Genomic DNA, 22,315 nt, shown 5'->3' with positions numbered 1-22,315 from the left:
AGGCTAATAGAGTTTTGCCAAGAGAACACACTGGTCATAGCAAACACCCTCTTCCAACAATACAAGAGAAGATTCTACATATGGACATCACCAGATGGTCAATACTGAAATCGGATTGATTATATTCTTTGCAGCCAAAGATGGAGAAGCTCTATACAGTCAGCAAAAACAAGACTGGGAGCTGACTTTGGCTCAGATCATGAACTCCTTATTGCCAAATTCAGACTTAAATTGAAGAAAGTAGGGAAAATCACTAGGCCATGCAGGTATGACCTAACTCAAATCCCTTACGATTATACAGTGGAAGTGAGAAATAGATTCAAGGGATTAGATCTGATAGATAGAGTGCCTGAAAAACTATGGACTGAAGTTCATGACATTATACAGGAGACAGGGATCAAGACCATCCCCAAGAAAAGAAATGCAAAAAGGCAAAATAGCTGTCAGAGGAGGCCTTACAAATAGCTGTGAAAAGAAGAGAAGCAAAAAACAAAGGAGAAAAGGAAAGATATACCCATTTGAATGCAGAGTTCCAAAGAATAGCAAGGAGAGATAAGAAAACCTTCCTCAGTGATCAGTGCAAAGAAATAGAGGAAAACAACAGAATGGGAAAGACTAGAGATCTCATCAAGAAAATTAGAGATACCAAGGGAACATTTTGTGCAAAGATGAGCTCAGTAAAGGACAGAAATGGTATGGACCTACCAGAAGCAGAAGATATTAAGAAGAGGTGGCAAGATTACACAGAAGAACTGTACAAAAAAGATCTTCATGACCCAGATAATCACAGTGGTGTGCTCACTCACCTAAAGCCAGACATCCTGGAATGTGAAGTCAAGTGGGCCTTCGAAAGCATCACCATGAACAAAGCTAGTGGAGGTGATGGAATTCCAGTTGAGCTATTTCAAATCCTGAAAGATGATGCTGTGAAAGTGCTGCACTCAATATGTCAGCAAATTTGGAAAACTCAGCAGTGGCCACAGGACTGGAAAAGGTCAGTTTTCATCCCAATCCCAAAGAAAGGCAATGCCAAAGAATGCTCAAACTACCACACAATCGCACTCATCTCACATGCCAGCAAAGTAATGCTCAAAATTCTCCAAACCAGGCTGCAACAGTACGCGAACCACAAACTTCCAGATGTTTGAGCTGGTTTTAGAAAAGACAGAGGAACCAGAGATCAAATTGCCAATATGGGTTGGATTATCAAAAAAGCAAGAGAGTTCCAGAAAAACATCTATTTCTGCTTTATTGACTATGCCAAAACCTTTGACTGTGTGGATTGCTACAAACTGGAAAATTCTGAAAGAGATAGGAATACCAGATCACCTGACCTGCCTCCTGAGAAATCTGTATGCAGGTCAAGAAGCAACAGTTAGAACTGAACATGGAACAACAGACTGGTTCCAAATAGGACAAGGAGTATGTCAAGGCTGTGTAAGGTCACTCTGCTTATTTAACTTATATGCAGGGTACATCATGAGAAACACTGGGCTGGATGAAGCACAAGCTGGAATCACAATTGCCAGGAAAAATATTAATAACCTCGGATATGCAGATGACACCACCTTTATGGCAGAAAGAAGAAGAAGAACTAAAAAGCCTATTGATGAAAGTGAAAGAGGAGAGTGAAAAAGTTGGCTTAAAGCTCAATATTCAGAAAACGAAGATCATGGCATCCGGCCCCATCACTTCTTGGCAAATAGATGGGGAAACAGTGGAAACAGTGTCAGACTTTATTTTGCTGGGCTCCAAAATCACTGCAGATGGTGACTGCAGCCATTAAATTAAAAGATGCTTACTCCTTGGAAGGAAAGTTATGACCAACCTAGACAACATATTCAAAAGCAGAGACATTACTTTGCCAACAAAGGTCCATCTAGTTAAAGCTATTGTTTTTCCAGTAGTCATGTATGGATGTGAGAGTTGGACTATAAAGAAAGCTGAGCATGGAAGAATTGATGCTTTTGAACTGTGGTGTTGGAGAAGACTCTTGAGAGTCCCTTGGACTGCAAAGAGATCCAACCAGTCCATCCTAAAGGAAATGACTGTATAGTCATCCTATACAGTCTGAGCCATCAGGGAAGTCCTGCGTGAGTTCCAAAACAGAGACAAGCAAAAAAACAATGAACAGCTTGTATCAGTTCTTCAAGTAGCCTCCATACAGAATATAAGAGACAAACACAATAATTTTTTTTCTTAAATATCTGCTTGGTTATCTCCAAAAGCAGAAACTAGGTTCCCACACTGAGAATGCAAGTTGCCATTCTCAAGACCTCTACTGAACTAGTGGAGCAAGGGCAAATAAAAATACCACAAGGCTCTCCTCCTGTTTTTAACTTGCCTCTTCTTGATTCAGCATTTACTTGCTTCTCTAAGCCTTGGACGGTCTTCCAGAGTTCTGTCAGTATCGGTTCTGGCAGTTCTGCTTGTTGTTCTAACGTTTCTGTGGAAGGATGCAAGTTTGGAGCTACCTACTCTCCCATTTTGCTGATACCATTGTAATTTTTTCTTGATAAATTTTTTCTCTGTTCTATGTGTTGACACTGATAGGCTTCGATTGCCAAGTGTAATATTTTATATTGTCTGCGGTAACTTACCCATGTGATTGCTGAAATGCTTGAAAAGTATTCCATTAAATTAAAAACAAACTAAAGGAGTCAAGTGCGAAGTAATTCACTTGTTTACAGTTTCAACTTTGCTCTACAAAAAATAAGCAATCACAGATGAAGTCAGGGGAAAAAAGAATTTAAATAAGAGCATAGCTTATGAAGGGGGAAGGATGGGGAAGGGATAGTTAGGGAGTTTAGGATGGATATGTACACATTGCCATATTTGAAGTGGATAACCAAAAAGGACCTACAGTTTAGCACATGGAACTCCGCTCAATGTTATGTGGCAGCCTGGATGGAAAGGGACTTTGGGGAGAATGGATACATTTTATATCTATGTCTGAGTCCCTTCAATGTTTACCTGAAACTATCACATTGTTAATTGGCTATATATCCCAATACAAAATAAAAAAAGGTTTATTTATTTATTTTTAAGTTTGAATTTATTTATTTTAATTAGAGGCTAATTACTTTACAATATTGTATTGGTTTTGCCATACATCAACATGAATCCTCCATGGGTAAAAGGATTAATATAAATAAACACTCGAAAAATAAAAAGAACGCAGCTTATGATAGTTGCTTAGATGTGGAAGAGTATAAAAAACTCAAGTAATGATGAATAGTTAGCTATGAACTGAGAGTTCAGAGCCACAGGGCCTCATAACCAGTAGGGTAACTGAGGCACATCCTAGTGACCTCTCTATGGCTTGTCCTCTCCTGGCAAATGAATGGGATGGACCTCATCATTAGTTTCTAAACTGAGTTCCAAAGAGGTTGGAAGAGGTTCACAGGGGAAAGGGGTACTGGAGAGATTTTCAGGCTCTCTTTCCAATCTGAGATGTTCCACTTCTGTTATTTATTTATTTTAAATTTTTTATTTTTATTATTATTTTTTTACTTTACAATATTGTATTGGTTTTGCCATACATCAACATGCATCCGCCATGGGTTAAGTTCTATGTAAGATTTTATTTGACAATATGATTCTTCAATTTGAAAAGCCTGAAACCATAGAATTAGATAATCTCTAGGATTTTTTCAGATACAAAAATCTTTTCTGCATTCTGTCAAGGGCATAGCCTAATTTAGGAGAGGATTAGAAATTAGAATACATAGACTGGCTCTTCTGTTTACAGCCCTGGAATTTTAATCATGTTTATCATCATTCTGTCTTCATTTTCTTCACCTACAAAAGAGACATACTGCTAATTCTCTATGTACTTTCTGGAGCTATAGAGCAATTAATAAAAGAAAACAGATGTGAAGTACCTTGAGAAGTTAAAAGTATTAGGCAAGTGTAAGCTTATTATCAATTGTTTTTAAAGCCCTTGACTGTACCAACCATAATGAATCTGAGATCTTGAAAGACTGGACTGAGTCTTATAAAAAAACAACAAGAAATAAGTTCTTGTTTTGCAAGGATGACTCTATGTAATGTACTACATCACCCTAGCTCTAGTACATAATGGCCCAGCCCCTGATGTCCCCATTCAGGGTGTTTGATAGAATGTCCCTGAGTAAGGGAAGAAATAAGGAAAAGCCAAGGAGGAGCCCTGATGTGGAAGTGTTTAATGCTATCTCTGATTGCGGGGTCTCTGACATCTTAGGCACACCTGGCCCATGTCTGATCTTGACTCTCATTCCCTCTCCATCTTGACTAATCATGCCCCAAACTTTCTGGTCTTGCTTTAGACTTGCAATCTGTTGACATCACTCACAGCTGAGTGACCTCATGCTGCTGCTGCTGCTGCTAAGTCGCTTCAGTCGTGTCTGACTCTGTGCGACCCCATAGAGGGCAGCCCACCAGGCTCCCCTGTCCCTGGGATTCTCCAGGCAAGAATACTGGAGTGGGTTGCCATTTCCTTCTCCAATGCACGAAAGTGAAAAGTGAAAGTGAAGTCGCTCAGTTGTGTCTAACTCTTCATAACCCCATGGACTGCAGCCCACCAGGCTCCTCCATCCATGGGATTTTCCAGGCAAGAATGCTGGAGTGGGGTGCCATTGCCTTCTCCATATTCCAAAACATAATGTATTAATTAAAAAAAAAAAAAAAAGTATAATAAGACCAGGGCTTCCCTGGTGGCTCAGTGGTAAAGAATCTTCATGCCAAGTAGCAGACTCAGGTTCAGTCTTTGAGTTGGGAAGATCCCCTGGAGAAGGAAATGGCAACCCACTCTAGTATTCTTGCCTGAAGAATTCCATGGAAAGAGGAGCTTGGTGGGCTGCACTCCATGGGGTTGCAAAGAATCAGACATGACTTATCAACTAAACAACAACAACAACATAGAAAGGCCAACAGATCAGGAGACAGCCTCCGATGAAAAAAGAGTTTGTTACCCTTGGCTCCCAAGAGGAGGGGCAGCTATGCTACCCAGGGCACAAGGGAAGCACCAGGGTGGTCAGGAGGCAGGGGGAGGGGGAACCCAGAAGGGGGTCTTTACTGTGGATTCTGGGATGAGGGAGTGTCAGAGGCTCAGGACTGGCCAGTTTGAATCATTTCAGTGGACTCTGGGTGTAAGCGCTGTCCCTGGATTTCCGGTCTGGCCCCGGGGGCCACTAGGGTGGAGGGAATACTGATCCTGAGTGTGAGATTCCCATGGAGGAGGTGGTCAGGGTATAGACTGTGGCAGATATTTTGTATTTAAAAGCTATGCTCCAAGACCAGTTGTTCACCTTCTCCAGGAACTCGCTAACCCTGGGACAGGTCAGCAAGGCCCCAGATGTCAAATCACTGGAATATAAAAAATAGCTAATACAATATAAAACTTAAGAAAATAATGACCACCCCTAAAAAGGTCTCTGTTACCTTGCTTGGCACCTGTGATTCTTATGGAATCAGTTTCTGGGACCTGGGGTCCCATTGCCCTCAGTGTCAGTCACCCCAGGAGGACCTGCAGTCTGCTGTTCTGCAGTGGGAGATGAACTCTCAGGAGCTGAAATGCCAACGTGGCCAAGGCTTCATTTATCCTGTTTAGCCAAACGCAAGTCCTATTGACTGGCAAGACTGTGAGAATACAGAGACCAGTGCTGGGCTGTGTTAATGATGTTGAATAAAATCATTTTCCATTATTTGGGGAGAAAAGAGAGGACGGGGAGACAGGTAGATGGCTTGCTGTACTAGCCACCTACATCAGTCACTCTCCCTCCAAGGAACTTCTCCCTGATTATGGTCCCTGGGGGGCCATGCTGCTCGCTGAGGCCCACCTGGCTCCCTCTCGTGTGGGCTTTTGCCTCTCAAACCTGCTATTTTCAGCTCTGGACACTAAGATTAGTGCCCAATTATTGTGATTTGATCAAAAGCTGCACAGAAGTGCTACCATGTTTATTTTTCCCCCGTGCCAGCCTGGAGGGAGAGAGCTTTTGTTTGGTTCTGTTGTTCCTCTGTCTCCTGGTAAGCATAAATCCTAAGCAAAGTCTAGCGATGAAAGAGCAAAGCAAAACCCACGTCCAAGCATAAGCAGGCCCAGGACGCTAGAGGGCTTGAGAAAACAAACACTTCTTCCTTCTTGCTGGGATGTAGCTGACGTCCTCCCATTAAAGGAACGGGGGAGAGAGTATCAAGTTAAAGCTACAGCAGTAAAGGTCCTTAAAGTGAGACAAGAGCTTTCACACGCATCTTTTGATCTGCAGTGAACATGCCTGACCACTCATAGCCCTTCTGTTCAGCTTTCAGTAAGACATTATGAGTTTCTTTGTGGATTACAGTTTCCTAAAGATTGTTGCTATAGAGATAAAAGACCTGACTATTTAATTTCACTTTATTTAATTCCATTCCCTCATAGCTTAGTTGGTAAATAATCCACCTGCAATGCAGGAGACCCCAGTTTGATTCCTGGATGGGAAAGATCTGCTGGAGAAGGGATAGGCCACCCATTCTGGTATTCTTGGCCTTCTCTTGTGGCTCAGCTGGTAAAAAATGCACCTGCAATACAGGAGACCCCAGTTGGACCCCTGGGTTGGGAAAATCCCCTGGAGAAGGGAAAGTCTACCCACTCCAGATTCTAGCCTGGAGAATTCCATAGACTGTATATAGTCCTTGGGGTCACAAAGAGTTGGACATGGCTGAGTGACTTTCTTCAATTAAATTTCACTAATTTCTTTAAATTAATTTCATTAAGTTCTTTTTCATGAAATGTCATTTAACTTCTCTTTTTTTTTTTGGTCTTGAATAATGCCTTGATCTGTCTGTGATCTATTGGGTAAGTTAGTTTGGGTTTTTCACAACATCTTACAGAAAAACCAGAACAAACTTTTTGGCCAGCCCAATATTAAAGAAATAATGCTTGCTGTTGTGATTTAGTCACTCAGTCATGTCCAACTCTTTGAGGCCATGTGGACTGTAGCATGCCAGGTTCCGCATCCTTCACTGTCTCCCAGAGGTTGCTCAGACTCATGTCCGTTGAGTTGATGGTACCATCAACCATCTCATCCTCTGTCACTCCCCTCCATTCTTGCCCTCAATCTTTCCCAGCATCAGGGTCTTTTCCAATAAGTCAGCTCTCAGCATCAGGTGGCAAGTCTACAAGTCAACTTTTCCAAATTGCCTTTAACTGTTTACTTGGGAAAATGTGAGTTGCTCTGAAGTGGAGCAAAGATAAATGGGTACAGAAACCTCCAGAGCCTTTTCTATTTTTCTTTCATGTCATTGCTGTGAGGATGGGCCAGTTCACATCCAAACTCAACTGGCTGGACTGCAACAGAGTGGGTTGCCCCAAAAGTTCTGTTTTGGGCACCTGGCTTGCAGGAGCAATTCCACAGAATCCTGGGCTCTGCTCCCTGAAATCTGCCTGCTCCATAATCCTGACTTGATTCAGTGATGCAAGACCATCAGTAACTCAAGGCCGCTATCTCGAGTACTTTGCAGAATCCTCCCTAATATCCAAGTCAAAAGGGGAGAGTGAGTACCTGCACAGACCTAGCTGAGGGAGAAGGGGCTCTGCTAAGGCTGCTTTTTTTGTGGTGTTTTGCAGATTCATACCCAGCTGTTCTGTCTACTCCCTGCCTAACATAAGCTGGGCAACCTCAGAACACTTGTGGACCTTGAAAACCATTTTCTTCATACTTTCTAGATGTCTTTTCTATTGAAGTTCTAAATAAAAACTTCTAATTTCATCTTGGAAGTTATTAATTTCCTTTAGCCCATACCCTTCACAAAAGTCATTCTTTGTTCATTTTCCTGGAAGAATGGCCACCATCTCTTCTAAGACAACTTTATATAATAGACTAAAATGGTAACTAGAAAAAAATTTTTTTAAAAGAACAGGAAACCATCTGTGAGGAAATTCAATGTAATTGTATATACTGTGTTTGGCACCAGATATTTTTCTGAAAGAAGAAAAAAAAAAAGCAAAACACCAAACTTGTAAGTAAACTACATGAAGTAATGTGCTGGGAGGTTCTTTTCTATCCACATCCTTTATAGATTGGTTTTAATGAAATATTGTAGCTCCTTTAAAGTATTCTGTTTTGAAAAAAGTCCTTGGAGGAAAGCCTGTGGCTTTAAATGTGGAGGTTCTTACCCAGTGTCAGAATAAATAACTTTTGTGGTTTGTAACACAGCTTGTTAGGTATTTCATCCCTTTCTTCAGCAAATGGTTATCTGGTACCTGCCTGCTCTGTGCCAGGTGCGACCCACAGCCTCAATTGTTCACTCCGCCTAATGTACCTTGTCTATTTCCAGGTGTCTCTAAAAAGACTTATGAGGTATTACTGTAGGAAAGCTTGAAATTTAAGGACAACAAAAATAACATCAATAGTACCCTATTTCTATTCAGTTATTGCTAAAAACAATTTTCTTTGCTTTATTTGAAAGTTAGATTTATTGGTTTCCATAAGCAGCAGCTGGAATACATTTGTACTTTGCTTTCCATCTCACCTTTGCCAATTATTAGTCTGACCATGAGATGGAATTGGGAGTTTGGGGTCAGTAAGAAGGGATCATGGTTCTGTGTCCCATATGTTCTTTATCCATTCATCCATCGATGGACATTTAGGTTGCTTCCATGTCAACAGTGCTGCAACACATGCAGAGAATGGGCTTGTGGACGCTAGTGAAAAGGAGTGGGTGCGGCAAATTGAGAGAGCAGCATTAACATATATACACTACCATGTGTAAAATAAATAGTGATGGGAAGCTTTTGTGTAACATGAGGAGCTCAGCTCAGTGCTCTGTGATGACCTAGAAGGGTGGGATGGGGGTGGTGGGAGGGAGACCCAAGAGGGAGGTGATGTATGCTTATGGTTGATTCATGTTGTGCCACAGAAACTAACACAACATTGTAAGATAATTATACTCCAATTTAAGAAAATATTTCATGTTCTATATGGGAGGAAGGTTTTATTTTTTAAAAAATCAACACGACTTATTCAGAGAAAAGTCCATTGGGATTTTGACAAAATGAATTCCAAATTTAACCTGACAAAGTCATGGAAGTGTTAGCTGCTCAGTTATGTCCAGCTTTTTGTGACCCCAAAGACTATATACCCGCCAGACTCTCTGTGATGGAATTCTCCAGGCAAGAATACTGGAGTGGGTTGCCGTGTCCTTACTCCAGGGGATCTCCTCCAGTCAGGGATCAAACCTGGATCTCCTACATCGGAAGCAGATCACTTACCATCTGAGCCACCAGGAAAACCTGGGCCAAGGGACAGTTTAAACTTACAGCATCTCTCTGAATACAGGCAACTGGCTGGAAATTTCATTGCAGATACTTTGACTGCAGTTCTTAAATCTCTCTGCAAAGTTTCATGAAAATTAAGAAAGAAATGCACAAAAATACGGTACCAGAAGAATCATGCCATTCAGTACTCTCTTCTTAGTAGTAACAATGGCCCCAGTGCATTCCTCTAACTGGGTGATAGGGGTGGTACCCACCACTTGGGCTGTGGTTGAAAGTGGAATCCTCTAGTTCAGTGAGGAGGGTGGTGACAGCACCTCCCCTATGAAGGAATTTTCCAAGATATTTGTACAGGAAAAGGGCAAAGCATAACTACCTCCTCATCTATGAGGGGAAGCAGGGGACTACACACCTATGACTACAGAGTATGTTTTTCTTAAACTTCTCCATTTGAAATTAGATTATTGATGTGCTAGAAAATTTATGATGAAATGGATATTCAGTTCAGTTCAGTTCAGTCTCTCAGTCATGTCCAACTCTTTGCGACCCCATGAATTGCAGCACGCCAGGCCTCCCTGTCCATCACCAACTCCCAGAGTTCACCCAAACTCACATCTATCGAGTCAGTGATGCCATCCAGCCATCTCATCCTCTGTCGTCACCTTCTTCTCCTGCCCCCAATCCCTCCCAGCATCAGAGTTTTTTCCAATGAGTCAACTTTTCGCATGAGGTGGCCAAAGTACTGGAGTATCAGCTTTAGCATCATTCCTTCCAAAGAAATCCCAGGGCTGATCTTCTTTAGAATGGACTGGTTGGATCTCCCTGCAGTCCAAGGGACTCTCAAGAGTCTTCTCCAACACCACAGTTCAAAAGCATCAATTCTTCGGCGCTCAGACTTCTTCACAGTCCAACTCTCACATCCATACATGACCACAGGAAAAACCATAGCCTTGACTAGACGAACTTTTGTTGGCAAAGTAATGTCTCTGCTTTTGAATATGCTATCTAGGTTGGTCATAAGTTTCCTTCCAAGAAGTAAGCGTCTTTTAATTTCATGGCTGCAGTCACCATCTGCAGTGATTTTGGAGCCCAGAAAAATAAAGTCTGACACTGTTTCCAGTTTCCCCATCTATTTCCCATGAAGTGATGGGACCAGATGCCATGATCTTCGTTTTCTGAATGTTGAGCTTTAAGGCAACTTTTTCACTCTCCTCTTTCACTTTTATCAAGAGGCTCATTAGTTCCTCTTCACTTTCTGCCATAAGGGTGGTGTCATCTGCATATCTGAGGCTATTGATATTTCTCCCGGCAATCTTGATTCCAGCTTGTGTTTCTTCCAGCCCAGCGTTTCTCATGATGTATTTTGCATATAAGTTAAATAAGCAAGGTGATAATATACAGCCTTTACGTACTCTTTTTCCTATTTGGAACCAGTCTGTTGTTCCATGTCCAGTTCTAACTGTTGGATGTTAAATGGAAATGGATATTAAAATACCTTAAATAAGTGCCTATGGGTGGGTGAATGGATACACAAAATGTGGCATATCTATACAATTGAATATTATTCAGCCTTCAAAAGGAAGGAAATTCTGACACCTGCTACTACATGGATGAAACTTGAGGACATGATGCTGAAAATAAGCCAGTCACTAAAGGACAAATACACGATTCCATTCATATGATATACCTAGAGGAAATAAATTCATAGAGACAGCAAGTAGAATGGTGTTTGCTATGTCTTGTGGGCAGGCAGAATGGGGAGTTATTATTTAATAGGTACAGTTTGAATTTTACAAATGAAAAGAATTCTGAGGATGGATGGTGGTGAGTACATTCACTCAACAATGTGAATGTATGTAATGCCATTGAATAGTACATATAAAAACAGTTAAGATGGTAAATTTCAGGTTATATGTATTTAAATACAATTAAAAAAAATTTAAGTCCATTAAACATCATTTTCAGTGTTGATGGGAATGGGATTATTAAGGTGAAATTTTCTCCAAATGTGTTTGGGTGATGTTTAGCCAATCTACAATTCACATATTAATGATCCCATGACTAGAAACTTACCAGTTTGCTGAGATTGCTAAGTGTGTGAATGGTTCATATTGTCATAGTGAAAACCTATAGCAACTCAAATTTCCATTAATGCAAGGCAATTAAATAAATTATAGTGCTTCTATAAAAGAAAGACTATGCAACCATTATAAGGGCAGTTGTGTCAGTATGCAAAGAAATGCAAAGTTAAACGTGTAAAATAGAGAATGCAGATCAGTGAGCATAATATGATTTCACTAAGAAGAGGAAAACAAAAATAAATATAATAAATATGTAAATATATGCTACATATATGTGTATGCTTGGAAAATCTCTCAAAATGGTATCTCACAAAATGGTAATAGTGGTTACCTCAACAAGTCTTAAATATGGCATAAGAAACTCACATAAAAAGGAAAATCAGAAAAACCCAAACAGTGATTAATGTGAGGAAAGTGCTGTTGGTTTTGGGACTTGATTTTTCATTTTCCATGTTTTTATATTGCTTAATTTTTTATACTTTATTTTATGAAGAGCAAGTAAAAATAATTGAAGTGTTCAAAAATCAAAATAAATTTATGATTATTTTTATTTTCCTAATATATTTGCATAATAAAAATAAAAGAAAAAAGTAATTACAAATAAATGTGAGGACAAGGAACTACCAGAAAACAATGTGTGAGGAAGTGATTTCTTCCAAATGCCCAGGGAACAGACTCAAAACGCTCAGTGATTTCCTGTGCTTATGTCTGTGAAGCTTGGGAAACACAAGAGTGTTTGACCAACAGCCAGTTGAAAATAAGCTCTTGTTTGCCATTGTTGTGGAATTTGTGGACTCTGGTTCTTGGCCTCACAGAGGGCTTTGTGAGCCCCTGAGCATGAAAAGTGACATTTATAACTCCCGCTGGAATTTCCATGCACCCAGGATCCTGCCAAGCCAAAGGATGAATCACAGTTTCTTAGAATTGTGGAAGCCATTTTGGAAACAGCTGCCAAGTAACTCATGCTCTTAAAAATAGCTCTCACTCCCTAAAAAATGAATTGCTTATTTTAAGAAGACAACAGTGGCTTGAGTCTGTCCTGCTTGTGTTTTTCATCTCCTTGGGCATAGTGCCAGTGGGTCCAAGAAAGCCTTGTTTGTCCGATGGGAATGCCATCTGTGCCCGTGATGCCAAGTCTGGGAGAGATCCTGGCATTTCTGGGCTGGGGTGACTGGGGTAGAGAGTCTGAGTCACCGTGCCTGGAATCAACCTCTTATGGGGTTAGGACTGTGGGGCATAAATTTTAACTTGGCTTCCCTGCCTAGAAGTTTGCTCTTCAGATCAGGGGTCCTAAAACTATGAAGTGTGCATCAGGGCATGGGTAAGATGGTCCACTGGAATACAGAAAGAAAATACTAGAAGGTCAATCAACATTTTTTTTTTTTTTTTGGTATAATGAAAAACCCCTGGAGTAGGAAATGGCACCTCACTCCAGTATTCTTGCCTGGAAAATTCCATGGGCAGAGGAGACTGGGGGGTTTCTGTCCATGGGGCCACAAAGAGTCAGACAGGACTGATCATGCACTAATGAAAAATAAGAAAACATTTAAACATTATTTAATATGGAGATTGATGCTGGCATCTTGATGAAGTCTGTATCGGGCAACTGCCCTTCCCTGGAAATTCCACATGGCCTTGGGGTTAACAACAGCAAGGTCTCATGGTTGTTTGTCTATACTGTGATCTACTGCAGTTAACCAATTTTTGGCTTAAATAATGTCAAATATAAATAAAGCTGGACACTAATGTGGTAAGGACAGGTTTTAATCAGTAACATATTATTGTAAAAGGAAACTGAACTGAACTTTGATTTGTACAGATGTGACTGGGTCTCCTAAAGGGCAAATGAGGGAGCAGGTGTAGTCAGGGAAAGGAAAATTACAAACTACCGGAAGGAGAGGGTGGATCCATATGAAACCATCCTGGTTTGCTAATTGGCATTAGCAAGTTAGGCTCCTACCCTCCCACAGAGCTGGACCATACGAGCTCTATCTTCAGGTACTGGCTGGAACCAGTGGTAAATTATTTTGCAGTCTTGAGCAGACTCTTTAAGGAGGTGTGTGTGGGTCACTCTATGGATGTGGCCTTGAGCTGTTGGAAAGTATGTTTTTCTTCAAGTCTTTATAGACATAAATGATCATTGAGCTCAGAGAAGCCTGGCTAGAGTTTGAGCAAGGAGGACCCTTTGTCAATAGTCCTATAGATGTTATCTTAGAAAAGGGAGTCATTGTAAAATTTTGTAATAATATGAGGGAATGACCATGAAAATAATTTATACCTCTTAATCCCAGGGCAAATAGACTGGAGTGGTAAAGTTTAAATTAGAATGGGTTAAATTAGGTGAATTAGAGGGTTTTCATTTACAAAAAAAAACAAATGTCCCAAATTTGGAGACTGTTTGGTGATGACATCATTGTCTGTAGGATGTTTTTAAAAACCAGACAGAACATGCATTCAGGAAGAGCACACGCCCATACACAACACAGAGGCGACAAGTTAACAGTGAGATGGGAGGCTTCTCAGACGCATCTCATGTTGTGGGGAGCGCAGTCTGCAAATATTTGCAATGGTCATTTGATTTATTTTTCCAAAAATGATGTATCTTTACTCTTCCAAACCCTACTATCTGTGTTGCTACAAGACCCAGTTCATTACATCAGCACTCCCTCTCGGCCCTGCCCTGTGGAGAGCCTGGCAGCCACCTGCCCTCATTCCCAACCTACCTGCTATCCCTCCTACCCCAGGGGCCAAATGCCAAACCTCAGTCAGTCTCACCCAGCATGTAGGAGCCACAGCAGAGCCCTGGTCCAGCCCCATGGCTCTCCCCAAACCTGTGGCTTTCCCCAAGCCTCTCCCCAGAAGTCTCTGCCTGCATCTGAGAAAGGACATAACCCAAAAGTTGCAGGAGTTAAACTAGTTCATTTCATCTTTTCCCATTGTTACATTTCCTGTTTTTGAGCAAGTGTGCATAATGTAATATATTTGTTTATATTTGTAATAATACATAGGAAGCCCATGCTCCAGTGTTTTTCACTAATAGGGCTTTGCAATCAGAAAAGTTAAAAGTCCATTGCTTTAGACTGTGTGCTTAGAAATACACTCATTCCTGGTTGGGGGCAGGGGAAGGGAGGAACTTCTCACCTGCCATATACCTGTGGGTGGAAGAGCAGCTTCCTGGAGAGACTACAGAGGAAGATGGAGTGATCTTGAAAGACGTCAAGTCTTTAGAGGACCCAACTCCTAATATCACCCAGACTACTTTCTGTGGGGGTCTTCCCATTAGATGTGATGTACAGAGCATGCTCAGTGCCTTTTTGGGCAACAATTGGCTCCTAAGAATTCACTCACACCTTAGCCATCATCAGCTCTGCCCCTCTTTTTGTTCTGGCATTATTTTCATCCTCCGTAGGGCCAGGTTAAGTCTCCATAAGTTCTACACATAGAAAATAAGGGGACCCGAACCTATCCCCTGAGTTGTAATTAAAACAGTGTAAGAACAGAGTTCTGACAATTTGAAGAGTTTGAGGGTTCTTTTTTTCCAATATCCTGTATCAAATTTTATTCCAAAATTTTTTTTTATTTCAAAAATATTGACTCACTATTTTCAGTGTCTCTGATTTGGTATGAACCTTGCTTCATCTGCCTATGATGAGTATAACACAGGGTCTCCTCCTCACGTTGGGGCCTTGGAAAGTAAGCAAGGACTGATGCTGATTAGGTGGAGAGAGTTCATGAGATCCTGGCACTGTTTGTGAGAAGCAGTGCTATTATTAAACAAGTTGTGATGACATGAAGGCTCACACGTGTGCCAGGGCATGGACACACAGGCCACTATCTTAAGAAGTTCTGTGAGCTGGGCACCTGGTTTGAGCTTCTGCAAAGCTTCTAGAACTAACACCACAAAAAGATGTCCTTTTCATTATAGGGACTGAAATGCAAAAGTAGGAAGTCAAGAAGTACCTGGAGTAACAGGTAAATTTAGCCTTGGAGTAGAGAACAAAGCAGGGCAGAGGCTAACAGAGTTTTGCCAAGAGAACACACTGGTCATAGCAAACACCCTCTTCCAGCAACACAAGAGAAGACTCTACACATGGACATCATCAGATGGTCAATATCGAAATCTTTGCAGCCAAAGATGGAGAGTTTCTACACAATCAGCAAAAACAAGACTGGGAGTGGACTATGGCTCAGATCATGAATTCTTTATTGCCAAATTCAGACTGAAATTGAAGAAAGTGGAGAAAACCACTAGACCATTCAGGTATGACCTAACTCAAATCCCTTAGAATTATACAGTGGAAGTGAGAAATAGATTCAAGGGATTAGATCTGATAGACAGAGCGCTTGATGAACTAGGGACAGAGTTCCATGACATTGTACAGGAGACAGGGATTAAGACCATCCCCAAGAAAAAGAAATGCAAAAAAGCAAAATGGCTGTCTGAGGAGGCCTTACAATAGCTGTGAAACAAAGCTGTTTCAACAGCTGTGAATCAAAGAAAAGTGAAAAACAAGGGAGAAAAGGAAAGATATGCCCATTTGAATGCAGACTTCCAAAGAAGAGCAAGGAGAGATAAGAAAGCCTTCCTCAGGGATCAGTGCAAAGAAATAGAGGATAACAACAGAATGACAAAGACTAGAGATCTCTTCAAGAAATTTAGAGATACCAAGGGAACATTTCATGCAAAAATGGGCTCAATAAAGGACAGAAATGGTATGGACCTAACAGAAGCAGAAGATATTAAGAGGTGGCAAGAATACACTGAAGAACTATACAAAAGAGATCTTCATGACCCAGATAATCACAATGGTGTGGTCACTCACCTAGAGCCAGACATCCTGGAATTCGAAGTCAAGTGGACTGTAGAAAGTATCACTATGAACAAAGCCAGTGGGGGTGATGGAATTGAAGTTGAGCTATTTCAATCCTAAAAAGTGATGCTGAAAGTGCTGCACTCAATATACCAGCAAATTTGGAAAACTTGGCAGTGGCCCCAGGACTGGAAAAGGTCAGTTAGTTGCATTCCATCGCAAAGTAAGGCAATGCCAAAGAATGCTCAAACTACTGCACAATTGCACTCATCTCACATGCTAGTAAAGGAATGCTCAAAATTCTCCAAACCAGGCTGAAACAGTATGTGAACTGTGAACTTGTAGATGTTCAAGCTGGTTTTAGAAAAGGCAGAGGAGCCAGAGGTCAAGTTGCCAATGTCTGTTGGATCATCGAAAAAGCAAGAGAGTTCTAGAAAAGCATCTATTTCTGCTTTATTGACTATGTCAAAGCCTTTGACTGTGGATCACAATAAACTGTGGAAAATTCTGAAAGAGATGGGAATACCAGACCACCTGACCTGCCTCTTGAGAAAACTATATGTAGGTTAGGAAGCAACAATTGGAACTGGACATGGAAAAACAGACTGGTTCCAAATCGGGAAAGGAATATGTAAAGGCTGTGCATTGTCACCCTGTTTATTTAACTTATATGCAGAGTACATCATGTGAAACACTGGGCTGGATGAAGCACAAGCTGGAATCAAGATTTCTGGGAGAAATATCAATAACCTCAGATATGCAGATGACACCACCCTATGGCAGAAAGAGAAGAACTAAAGAGCTTCTTGATGAAAGTGAAAGAGAAGAGTGAAAAAGCTGCCTTAAAACTCAGTATTCAGAAAACTAAGATCATGGCATCTGGTCCCATTACTTCATGGTAAATAGATGGGGAAACAATGGAAACAGTGGCGGACTTTATTTTGGGGGGCTCTAAAATCACTGAAGATGGTGAATGCATCCTTGAAATTAAAAGACGCTTACTCCTTGGAAGAAAAGCTATGACCAACCTAGACAGCATATTAAAAAGCAGAGGCATTACTTTGCCAACAAAGGTCCATCTAGGAAAAGCTATGGACTTTCTAGTAGTCATGTATGGAAGTGAGAATTGGACTATAAAGATAGCTAAGTGCCAAAGAGTTGATGCTTTTGAGGTGTGGTGTTGGAGAAGACTCTTGAGAGTCCTTTGGATCACAAGGAGATCCAACCAGTCCATCGTAAAGGAAATCAGTCCTGAATATTCATTGAAAGGACTGATGTTGAAGCTGAAACTCCGATCCTTTGGCCACCTGATGCAAAGACCTGACTCATTGGAAAAGACCCTGATGCTGGGAAACAGTGAAGGCAGGCGGAGCAGGGGACGGCAGAGGATGAGATGGTTGGATGGCATCACCGACTCAATGGACGTGAGTTTGGGTGAACTCTGGGAGTTGTTCTCTTGGCAAAACTCTATTAGCCTTTGCCCTCCTTCATTCTGCATTCCAAGGCCAAATTTGCCTGTTACCCCAGGTGTTTCTTGACTTCCTACTTTTGCATTCCAGTCCCCTATAATGAAAAGGACATCTTTTGGGGGTGTTAGTTATACAAGGTCTTATAGGTCTTCATTGAACCATTCAATTTCAGGACAGGATGGACAGGAAGGCCTGGCATGCTGTGGTCCATGGGGTCGCAAAGAGTCAGACATGACTGAGCGGCTGAACTAAACTGAAGGCAGTACTCAGGAAACTTCTGGTTGGAGCACCACCTTGCTCTGTCTGGGAGCTCCTGCTGGCTTTGTGCTATACCCCACTTCCTGCTATCATGTGCTGGCTCTTTCCCGGCTTTACTCTTGTTTGTCTTGTCCCCCTTAATCTTGTCTTCTTACACTGACTCTTGGCCATTTTCAATCCATTTTCCATGCTGCCATAACAGATCTTACTAAATGCAGTTTTGAACCTGTATCTCCCTTTATTTTGGAGAAGGCAATGTCACCCAATACGCTACTAGAGATCAGTGGAGAAATAACTCCAGAAAGAATGAAGGGATAGAGCCAAAGCAAAAACAATACCCAGTTGTGGATATGACTGGTGATAGAAGCAAGGTCTGATGCTGTAAAGAGCAATATTGCATAGGAACCTGGAATGTCAGGTCCGAGAATCAAGGCAAATTAGAAGTGGTCAAACAGGAGGTGGCAAGAGAGAATGTCGACATTCTAGGAATTAGAGACTTAAATAGACTAGAATGGGTGAATTTAACTCAGATGACCATTATATCTACTACTGTGGGCAGGAATCCCATAGAAGAAATGGAGTAGCCCTCATGGTCAACAAGAGAGTCCGAAATGCAGTACTTGGATGCAATCTCAAAAACGACAAAATGATCTCAGTTCATTTCCAAGGCAAACCATTCAATATCACAGTAATCCAAGTCTATGCCCTGACAAGTACCACTGAAGAAGCTGAAATTGAATGGTTCAATGAAGACCTATAAGACCTTGTAGAACTAACACCCAAAAAAGATGTCCTTTTCATTATAGGGGACTGGAATGCAAAAGTAGGAAGTCAAGAAACACCTGGGGTAACAGGCAAATTTGGCCTTGGAATGCAGAATGAAGGAGGGCAAAGGCTAATAGAGTTTTGCCAAGAGAACGCACTGGTCATAGCAAACACCCTCTTCCAACAACACAAGAGAAGACTCCACACAGAGACATCGCCAGATGGTCAACACCGAAATCAGGTTGATTATATTCTTTGCAGCCAAAGATGGAGAAGCTCTATACAATCAGCAAAAACATGACCAGGAGCTGACTGTGGCTCAGATCATGAACTCCTTATTGCCAAATTTAGACTGAAATTGAAGAAAGTGGGGAAAACCACTAGACCATTCAGGTATGACCTAAATCAAATCCCTTATGATTATACCTTGGAAGTGAGAAATAGATTTAAGGGACTAGATTTGATAGAGTGCCTGATCAACTATGGATGGAGGTTCATGACATTGTACAGGAGACAGGGATCAAGACCATCTCCATGGAAAAGAAATGCAATAAGGCAAAATGGCTGTCTGGGGAGGCCTTACAAATAGCTGTGAAAAGAAGAGAAGTGAAAAGCAAAGGAGAAAAGGAAAGATATAAGCATCTGAATGCAGAGTTCCAAAGAATAGCAAGGAGAGATAAGAAAGCCTTCCTCAGTGATCAATGAAAAGAAATAGAGGAAAACAACAAAATGGGAAAGACTAGAGATCTCTTCAAGAAAATTAGAGATACCAAGGGAACATTTCATGCAAAGATGGGCTCGATAAAGGACAAAAATCGTATGGACCTAAAAGAAGCAGAAGATATTAAGAAGAGGTGGCAAGAATACACAGAAAAACTACAAAAAAGATCTTCATGACCCAGATAGTCACGATGGTGTGATCACTCACCTAGAGCCAGACATCCTGGAATGTGAAGTCAAGTGGGCCTTACAAACCATCACTACAAACAAAGCTAGTGGAGGTGAAGGGATTCCAGTTGAGCTATTTCAAATCCTGGGAGATGATGCTGTGAAAGTGCTGCACTCAATATGCCAGCAAATTTGGAAAACTCAGCAGTGGCCGCAGGACTGGAAAAGGTCAGTTTTCATTCCAATCCCAAAGAAAGGCAATGCCAAAGAATGCTCAAACTACCACACAACTGCACTCATCTCACACGCTAGTAAAGTAATGCTCAAAATTCTCCAAGCCAGGCTTCAGCAATACGTGAACTGTGAAATTCCAGATGTTCAAGCTGGTTTTAGAAAAGGCAGAGGAACCAGAGATCAAATTGCCAACATCCGCTGGATCATGGAAAAAGCAAGAGAGTTCCAGAAAAACATCTATTTCTGCTTTATTGACTATGCCAAAGCCTTTGACTGTGTGGATCACAATAAACTGTGGAAAATTCTGAAAGAGATGGGAATATCAGACCACCTGACCTGCCTCTTGAGAAACCTATATGCAGGTCAGGAAGCAACAGTTAGAACTGGACGTGGAACCACAGACTGGTTCCAAATAGGAAAAGGAGTATGTCAAGGCTGTATATTGTCACCCTGCTTATTTAACTTATATGCAGAGTACATCATGAGAAATGCTGGGCTGGAAGAAGCACAAGCTGTAATCAAGATTTCTGGGAGAAATATCAATAACCTCAGATATGCAGATGACACCACCCTTATGGCAGAAAGTGAAGAGGAGCTAAAACACCTGTTGATGAAAGTGAAAGAGGAGAGTGAAAAAGTTGGCTTAAAGCTCAACATTCAGAAAACTAAGGTAATGACATCTGGTCCCATCACTTCATGGGAAATGGATGGAGAAACAGTGGAAACAGTGTCAGACTTTATTTTCTTGGGCTCCAAAATCACTGCAGATGGTGACTGCAGCCATGAAATTAAAAGACACTTACTCCTTTGAAGGAAAGTTATGATCAACCTAGATAGCATATTCAAAAGCAGAGACATTACTTTGCCAACAAAGGTCCTTCTAGTCAAGGCTATGGTTTTTCCAGTAGTCATGTATGGATGTGAGAGTTGGACTGTGAAGAAAGCTGAGCACCAAAGAATTGATGCTTTTGAACTGCATTGTTGGAAAAGACTCTTGAGAGTCCCTTGGACTGCAAGGAGATCTAACCGGTCCATCCTAAAGGAGATCAGGCCTGGGTGTTCTTTGGAAGGAATGATGCTAAAGCTGAAACTCCAGTACTTTGGCCACCTCATGCGAAGAGTTGACTCATTGGAAAAGACTCTGATGCTGGGAGGGATTGGGGGCAGGAGGAGAAGGGGACGACAGAGGATGAGATGGCTTGATGGCGTCACCAACTTGATGGACGTGAGTGTGAGTGAACTCTGGGAGTTGATGATGGACAGGGAGGCCTGGAGTGCTGCAATTCGTGGGGTAGCAAAGAGTCGGACACTACTCAGCAACTGAACTGAATGCCACCCCACTCCAGTACTCTTGCCTGGAAAATCCCATGGACAGAGGAGCCTGATGGGCTGCAGTCCATGGGGTCACTAAGAGTCGGACACAACTGAACGACTTCACTTTCACTTTTCACTTTCATGCATTGCAGAAGGAAATGGCAACCCACTCTGGTGTTCTTGCCTGGAGAATCCCAGGGAAGGCAGAGCCTGGTGGGCTGCAGTCTATGGGGTTGCACAGAGTCGGACACAACTGAAGTGACTTAGCAGTAGTAGCAGCAGCAGTCCTATCCATTGTGCCATGGTTGCACCTCTGAAAAAGGGCCAAGGATCTGAATAGACATCTCTGCAAAAAAGTTAAAGAACAAGTGTATGAAAATAAGCTCAACGTCATTAGCCACTATGTGCGTGCATGTGTATGTGCTCAGTTGCTTCAGTTGTGTCCAACTCTTTGCATCCCTATGGACTGTAGCCTGCCAGGTACAGACTGTAGTTCTGCCAGGCAAGAATACTGGAGTGGGCTGCAATGCCCTCTTCCAAGGGCAAATTCTTTACCATCTGAGCCACCAGGGAAGCCCAGTCAGTCAGTTCAATTGCTTAGTCATGTCTGACTCTTTGCGACCCCATGGCTTCCCTGTCCATCACCAACTCCAGGAGTTTACTCAGACTCACGTCCATTGAGTCAGTGATGCCATCCAACCATCTCATCCTCTGTCGTCCCCTTCTCCTCCTGCCTTCACTCTTTCCCAGCATCAGGGTCTTTTCAAATGAGTCAGTTCTTTGCATAAAGTGGCCAAAGGATTCGAGTTTCATCTTCAGCATCAATCCTTCTAATGAATATTCAGGACTGATTTCCTTTAGGATGGACTGGTTGGATCTCCTTGCAGTCCAAGAGGCTCTCAAGAGTCTTCTCCAACACCACAATTCAAAAGCATCAATTCTTCGGCGCTCAGCTCTGTTTATACTCCAACTCTCCTATCCATACATGACTACTGGAAAACCATAATTTTGACTAGATGGACATTTGTCGGCAGAGTCATGTCTCTGCTTTTTAATATGCTGTCTAGGTTGATCATAGCTTTTCTTCCAAGGAGCAAGGGCCTTTTAATTTCATGGCTTCAGTCACCATCTGTAGTGATTTTGGAGCCCAAGAAAATAAAGTCTGTCACTGTTTCCACTGTTTCCCCATCTATTTGCCATGAAGTGATGGGACTGGATGCCATGATCTTAGTTTTCTGAATGTTGAGTTTTAAGCCAACTTTT

Source organism: Bos mutus, chromosome 28, assembly GCF_027580195.1.
Source record: "Bos mutus isolate GX-2022 chromosome 28, NWIPB_WYAK_1.1, whole genome shotgun sequence".
NCBI classification, from domain to species: Eukaryota; Metazoa; Chordata; class Mammalia; order Artiodactyla; family Bovidae; genus Bos; species Bos mutus.
Note: the sequence above shows the minus strand (reverse complement) of the source record.